Below are 8,815 nucleotides of genomic sequence, written 5' to 3'. Positions count from 1 at the left end.
AGGTGAAAGTTTGGAAAAAATCATATCACTCACATGGACTGTGGAAGCAAGCAGGGGTTTTCATCCTCATATCAAATACGACAGATTTCAAGCTAAAATTAAACAAAAGGGATAAAGAAGGTCATTTCATACTGTTCAAGAGAACCATACATCAACAACCACATAATAATTATAAATATATATGCCCCAAACAATGGGGCACCTACATTCATGAAGCAAATTCTTCTCAAGTTCAAGAGTCAAATAGACCACAGGAAAATAATTCTGGGTGATTTTAACACACCTCTTTCACCACTGGATACATCTTCCAAACGAAAGCTGAACAAAGAAACTATAGAACTCAATAATACATTCAGTAACTTACATTTAACTGACATATATAAAATATTTTATCCTTCAACGAGCGAATACACTTTTTGTTCAATAGCACATAGATCCTTCTCTAAAATGACCCTATATTATGCCACAAAGCAACTCTTAGCAAATTCAAAAAAAGCAGAGACACTACCCTGCATTCTATCAGATCATAATGAAATGAAATTAGAAATCAATGATAAAATAAAAAATAAAAGCTACTCTAACACCTGAAAACTAAATAATATGTTATTGAATAAACAATGGGTTGCAAAAGACATGGAGGAGAAGATTAAAAAATTCTTAGAGGTAAATGAGAACACTGATACAACATATGGAAATCTCTGGGACACTATGAAGGCAGTACTAAGAGAAAGTTCATTACATGGAGTTCATTCCTTAAAAGAAGAAAAAGTTAACAAATAAATGACCTAATATTACATCTCAAAGCCCTAGAAAAAGAAAAGCAAACCAACACCAAAAGCAGTAGAAGAGAGGAAATAATTAAAATCAGAGCTGAAACCAGTGAAACTGAGACAACAGAAACCATTGAAAAAATTGACAAAACAAAAGGTTGGTTCTTGGAAAAAATAAATAAAATCGACAAAATCTTAGCCATACTAATGAAAAGAAGGAGAGAGAAAACTCAAGTTACTAATGAAAAAGGAAATAAATACATGATGTAAAAGGCAATATCACAACAGACACTACATAAATACAGAAGATAATTAGAAATTATTTTGAAAACTTGAACTCTAATAAAATAGAAAATAACAAGGGCATTGAAAAATTTCTAGGAGTCTCATGATTTGTCCAAATTGAATCAATTTCAAGCAAGGAAACAGAGGATGCCATCAAAAGCCTACCAACCAAGAAAAGCCCAGGACTGGATGGATACACAACCAAGTTCTACAAGACCTTCAAAGAAGAACTAATACCAATACTCTTCAATTTTTTTCAGGAAATAGAAAAAGAGGGAGCACTTCTGAACTCATTGTGTGAGGCCAATATCACCCTGATTCCAAAACCAGGCAAAGACACATCAAAGAAAGAAAACTTCAGACCAATATCTCTAATGAACATAGATCAAATATTCTCAATAAAATAAAATATTCTCAATAAAAAATCGGATACAAAAACATATCAAAAAGATAGTGCACCACGATCAAGTGGGATTCATCCCAGAGATGCAAGGTTGGTTCAACATATGGAAATCAATAAATGTAATTCATCAATAGATTTAAAGGTAAGAATCATATGGTCATCTCAATAGATGCAGAAAAAGAATTTGACAAAATACAGTACCCCTTCATTTTCAAAACACTAGAAATACTAGGGATAACAGGAATACATCTCAACATTGTAAAAGCTGCTATGCTAAGCCCCAGGCCAACACCATTCTAAATGAAGAAAAATTGAAAGCATTCCCTCTAAAAACTGGAGTAAGAAAGGGATGCCCTCTTACACCACTAATATTTAACATAGTTCTTGAAATTCTAGCCAGATCAACTAGACAGATGAAAGAAATTAAAGGGATACGGATAGGAAAAGAAGAATTCAAATTAGCACTATTTGTTGATTATATGATTTTATACCTAGAATGCCCAAAATATTCCATCAGAAAATTTCTAGAACTAGTAAATGAATTCATCAAAGTAGCAGGATATAAAATCAACACCCACAATCAAATGCATTTCTGTATATCCATGACAAATCCTCTGAAAAGAAAACTATCCCATTTATAGTAGCCTAAAAAAATACTTCTGAATCAACCTAACAAAAGAGGTAAAAGACCTCTACAAAGAAAACTACAGAACACTAAAGAAAGAAGTCAAAGAAGATGGAAAGATTTACCTTGCTCTTGGATAGGCAGAATTAATATTGTCAAAATGACCATACTATCAAAATCACTATACAAATTTAATGCAAGTCTGATCAAAATCCCAATGGCATTTTTCATAGAAATAGAAAAAGAAGTCATGACATTCATCTGGAAAAATAAGAGACCCAGAATAGCTAACAAATCCTTAGCAAGAAGAGTGAAGCAGGTGCCATCAATATACCAGACCTTAAACTGTACTACAGAGTAATAGTAACAAAAACAGCACATTACTGGCACCAAAATAGACTTGTAGATCAATGGTACAGAATAGAGACACAGAGACTAACCCACATAATTCTGAATTATCTTTTATTAGACAAAGGTGCCAAAAACATACATTGGAGAAAAAGTAGACTCTTCAACAAGTGATGCAGGGAAAACTGGAAATCCATATGCAACAAAATGAAATTAAACCCCTATCTCTCACCATGCACAAAACTCAACTCAAGGTGGATCAAGGACCTAGGAATTAAACCAGAGACCCTGTGCCTAATAAAAGAAAAAGTAGACCCAAAACTTCATCATATCGGATTAGGGCCCGACTTCCTTAATAAGATCCTATAGCGCAAGAATTAAAATCAAGAATCAATAAATGGGATGGATTCAAAATAAAAACCTTCTTCTCAGCAAAAGAAACAATCAGTGAAGTGAATAGAGAGCCTATATTTTGTGAGCAAATTTTTACCATGTGCACATCAGATAGAGCACTAATCTCTAGAGTATATAAAGAACTCAAATATCTTAACAGCAAAAAACAAATAAACCAATCAATAAATGGGCCAAGGACCTGAACAGTTCCTTCTCATAAGATGATATACAATCAATCAACAAATATATAAAAAATTCAACATCTCTAGCAATTATACAAATGTAACTTGAAACCACTCTTAGATATCATCTCACTCCAGTTAGAATGGGAGCTATTAAGAATACAAACAGCAACAAGTGTTGGCAAGGATGTGAGGAAAAAGGCACACTCATACATTGCTGGTGGGACTGTAAATTGGTGCAGTCAATCTGGAAATCAGTATGGGGAGTCCTTGGATAGCAGGGAATGGAACCACCATTTGACCCAGCTATTCCACTCCTTTATACCCAAAGGACTTAAAATCAGCATACTACAGTAATGCTGCCACATTAATGTTTACAGCAGCTCAATTCACAATAGTTAAACTATGGAACCAACCTAGATGCCCTTCAATAGATGAATGTATAACAAACATGTGGCATATATACACAATGGAATTTTACTCAGCAATAAAAGTGAATAAAATCATGGCATTTGCAGGTAAATGGATGGAGCTGAAGAATATAATGCTAAGTGAAGTTAGACAATCCCCCCCCAAAAAAAAACAAAGCTTAAAGTTTTCTCTAATATAAGTATGTTGATTCATGATGGGGTTGGAGTGGGGAGCATTGGAGGATTACTTGAACACTAGATAAGGCAAAGAGGTGGGAGAGGAAAGGAGAGGGCATGGGGGGCAGAAAAGATGGTGGAATGAGATGGACATCATTACCCTAAGTACCTGTATGAAGCCACAAATGGTGAACTCTACTTAACCAGAGATATCAAAAATTGTGCTCTAAATGTATAATATGAATTGTAATGCATTCTGTGGTCATATATAACAAATTAGAATAAATATTTAAAATTAAAAATAAATAAATAAACAGAATCCAGGTGCAGTGATACACACCTGTAATCCCAGAGGCTCAGGAGACTGAGGCAGGAGGATTGTGAGTTCAAAGCCAGCCTCAGCAAAAGTGAGGCACTCAGCAACTCAGTGAAACCCTGTCTCTAAATAAAAGACAAAATAGGGCCGGGATGTGGCTCAGTGGTTGAGTGTCCCTGAGTTCAATTTCAGGTACCCCATCCCCAAAATAAGAATACACAGGAGATATTGAGTATAGACCAATTTTGAATAGTATGGTCAGGGAAGACTTTGTCTAGAAAAAGTCTAGAAAAAAAGAGGAGGGCATGATGTGGTGGCTCCATAAGAGAAGAACATCCCAGACAGAAGAAGCCTGTGCAAAGCCCAAGGCAGTAATATTTCCAGCTTGGATAACATGGTGGCCACTGTACATGATATGGAATATCCAGGGTGGACAACAGTATGAGATCAGATGATAAGAGAGGTCAGATGATGCAGAGCCTTGCAGGTCACTATGAGGACTTTCTGAGTGAAAAGGGAAATCAGTGCAGGGTTGATAGCAAAGTAATGGCAAACTAGTCTTTATGTTTTAAAGGAAGACCTTCTCTGTCATAGTCAACATAATAAAAGTGTCAGCACTGCAACAGAGAGAACAGTTATGTAACAGTTAAGTTACCTTTGCAATAATTTAGGCCAGAGATGAATCAATATTTCACTACACACCCTTTGGTGCATGTGGAGCGTACCAGTTGGGGAGTTCTTCTCTGCAGCATCCAGAGACACAAAAGTACATAGAGACCTATAAATGTTTTACTTACAGCTTTTAATTTGCATGTACCCCTGAGATCCTGGATCAAAGTACCCATGTTCCAATACCCAAATCAGATTTCTCAAGCTGCAATGTTATTAGATGATTTTCTTGAGTCACAGCCTGAGATCAGTTTTCATTCAAGTATATATAATTCTGACATATATACAGCTCTGTCCTTATCCCTGCAAAACACATACTCAGGAAGTTCTACCTGCCTTCCCTCATGTGCACTAGTGCCACGTAGAGAAAATCCTTTCCAGATCCTTCTCTTTGTGGTCTCTGTTATTCACACCAGCAAGATCTATAGTCTAGGATTTTAGTCAAAGACTGAGATAAATAGAATAATATACAGATGTGAGTGCCATATGTGTAACTGTCAAGGAGGTGGTGTTATGGTGATATGAGGTGTCCCCCCAAATCTCCTATGTTAATGCAGGAATATTCAGAGGTACAATTTCTGGTGGTATCTCCAACTGCGAGCACAAAATAGACTTTTTCTTCCTCTAAGTTGTCCTTCTAAGTTCTCTTGGTTAAAGCAATGAAAAGCTGATTAATATGGGGGATTAGGACACCAGGAGTACATTATCGTCTTCCAAAGCCTTGGTCCACCAGATCAAAGCCAGGATGCATCTCAGCCTTAACCCCAGTTGCTATTGACCCATTGCCCATGGTCATGTATCTGCACAGCAAGATTTGAACTTGGTCCAATTCTTTGCCTGAATTTATTCTGCAATAAGTAATTTATTGTTCTCCATGTACTGGAGGTCATGCAACACCTCCATGACATTATTCATGCCACTCCCTCTGCAGAGAGTCTCTGTCCCATTTTCTTCAACAGGTTAATTTTTATTTAATCTTCAGGGCTCAGCTCAAAGCATCATGCCCAAATGTCCACAACTAACCACCCAAAGGAAATACTCTCTACTGTTACCCATGCAGCATATGTTAAAAAAAATTACTATGTCTTCCTCCCTGCCCAGCTGAAGGGTTTTAGTGGTCAGAGACGATATCATATCTATTTCTAAATTCCTAAGTCCTATCACACTTTAATTCAATAAATATTTGCAGAACTCAGACTCCTCTGCTCTGTAAAGTTTACTCAACAACTTCAAACAGTCCAAATTGATTTCTTCCTGGTAAGAATTCCAGCCACAATCAAATGACTTAAAATGTTAAGTCTTTTCTAATTCTTTAGTTCTTCTATGGGTTTTTCATCTGCTGCTCAATAGACCAAAGTTTCACACACATAGAGATGATGTCATGTGATTCAATATATATCTAGAATAGCAATATGTACAAACTATAAGTGAAAAATACAGATCGTCTTATTAACTCTAGTTTTCACTCTACAATGAGGAAAGTTGACTAATGTTGCTACTTCAGGGAGTGATTGGGAACATTGTTTAGTAAATATTCAAGACCACATTTGAATTCAATGGATGAAATATGTCCATTGAATTGTGACAGCTTCAATTCTGTATCATATCCATGTTATTTCCAGTGACTAAAGGGAGTTCTGCAAAAGTAACACAGTAAATAAAAGGAAATGAGATCATATGTTTGGTAATATTTTTCCAAAGACTGCATATCTTTATTGAATATTGAAACTTTATTGTTGGAATTGGTAAAAAGCCAATATTTAGGTATTTACATAATCCATGCTAATATCATTCTGTTGGCTACATAAATAAATGTGATTTGACAAATATTACCATTCTCCAAAATTAATAATGATATCAGTATATGAAAACATCATAGATAATAAATACTATCATAAGTTAGGGGGTTTTTTCCCCTTGTTTTAGACACAAAGGTCAGCTTACTTAGTAATTTAAAGAAAAATTCATGTAATAATCACTGTATTAATCCATTTGAGCTGCTGTAACAAAATGTCACAGATTGGGTAGCTTGAAAACAATTGAAATTTGAATCTTATGAGTTTTAAACCTAAGAAGTCCAAGATACAGATACCAGCAGATTCAGAGTCTACTGAGGCCCCTTTTCCTCCTTCATAGATAACCATCTTTTTTCTGTAACCTCACATGGTGGAAAGGATGTGGGACATCTCTTGAGCCTCCTTTTTGGGCACTCTCATTCATGATGTAATCCTCCCAAAGGATACACCTCTTTATGTGATTACTTCAGGTGTTAAGATCTCCACATATGAATTTGGGGGAACACAAATAGCATATATCCAACAATAGTATGGTGAAAATGCTTAAAGTGTTATTAGTACATTCTGTTGTTATGAAATAGTGTTGCTTTTTAAAAATAATTCAGAATGATTGCAAAACATATTCTAATCTAGAGATAACTTCAAATGCTTAGCAGCCTACAGTGTTAAGAACAAGGTTCAGTCAGGTACTATTTTTAGATGCTTTTGTTATTTTGTCTGACTTTAACAACTGTCCTGTCAAATCACTGTACATATTTCTTCTCAAATTCCTAAAAATAAATGTCAGGAACTTAAAAATTTTAAATAACAATTAGTAGAATAGAGGAATTTTTATAACAAGAAAACTTCCCTTGGGAACATTTTTATGGCATCTAAAGAGCAATTAATCCATTTATTCACATAATTCTGGTATGTTTTTATAAAACTGTTTCTAAGTGACTATATTTTTAACAAGATGTTTTTATGTTTTATTCATACTTCTGAACACTATAACATGTTAGCACATAATCCCGGTAATTAATTTAGATCACTTTAATGAGGTACTTTGAATAATGACTTCTTTAAATATACTCTTAATGAACAGATCAATAGCAGTAAATATTCCCTACATTCAATTCTGAAATATTTTTCTATAATATTAAAATATTTCTTCATTGCCTGCAACAAGTTAAGGTCTGAAGAGTGACCTGAACTTGGAATTCTATAATTCTACATCTGGACTAGATCTTAGGGCTATCGTTTGGATCTTGAATATCCCCCGAAGGTCCATGTGTTAAAGGCTTGGTTCTCAGCTTGGTGTTATTGGGGGATATTTGAACCTTGAAGAGATGGCGCTTAGAGGGAGGTTTAAGTTCACGGGATGTGTGCCTTTGAAGGAGACTGTGAGTAATTGGCTACATGTTCCCACCATGATGTTCTGGGCTGCCATAGGCCCAAAGCAATTAGACCAATCACTCATGACTGAAACTCTGAAACTGAGTCAAAATGAATTTTCTCCATTTAGGTTGATTATCTCAATTATCGCTAAAATTGAGGAAAGCTGAGGAATACACTAAGGTAATTCTAGTCCTATTGAATCAGCTGATGGAGCTGTCCATGGTGTTCTGTTGTAAAGTTCAGAGTATGTTCTAAACCATACACTTCACTATTAGGACCTCTTCATGCTATTAAAATAATAGAGAGGTGTATTATGTCATTTGCATCTACCAATATTTGTGTTATTAGAAGTTAAAATGGAGAAATGCTAAAATATTTATTTTAAAAAAATAAGTCTATTACCAATTATCATAAGTAATCTTTTTATTAAAATAGCTGTTTTTTTAAAAAAAAAAGTGGAAAAATCAGGATTGTTTTTACATTTTGAAAGCCTCTTTAATGTCTGACCGAATAGAAAAATGGCTAGATTTTTATATCTGCTGCCCTTTGCTATTTTGGTTGAAGTATATGAAGGAAATCATGTCTCACACAATGTCTTAGTCCATTTTGTGATGCTATATAGAATACCTAAGACTGGATAATTTATATAAAAAAAAACAGTCTGGAGGCTGGAAAATCCAAGATCAAGGGGTCTCACATCTGGCCAGAGCCTTCTTGCTGCATCATCCCATGGTAGAAGGTGGAAGAGCAAGAGAAATGTGCACTTGCTTTCTAACACACCTCCTTGTAATAAGAAAACCACTCCCATGATAATACTATTAATCCATTTATGAAGGCCCACTAAGCCATATCTCCAGCCCTTTTTATCTTTTTATTTTGAGACAGGGTCTTGCTAAGTTGCTACAACTGGCCTTGAACTTACAATCCTCTCGCCTCAGCCTCCCAAGTCACAGGATGACAGGCCTGTGCCACCCCAGCTCCTTATCACCTCTTAAAGGCCCCACTTCTCAACACTGTTGCTTTGGGGATTAAGTTTTTAACACATGAACAGGGTCATGCTCAAA

Source organism: Ictidomys tridecemlineatus, chromosome 13 (assembly GCF_052094955.1).
Source record: "Ictidomys tridecemlineatus isolate mIctTri1 chromosome 13, mIctTri1.hap1, whole genome shotgun sequence".
NCBI classification, from domain to species: Eukaryota; Metazoa; Chordata; class Mammalia; order Rodentia; family Sciuridae; genus Ictidomys; species Ictidomys tridecemlineatus.
This window is presented reverse-complemented; position numbering follows the sequence as displayed.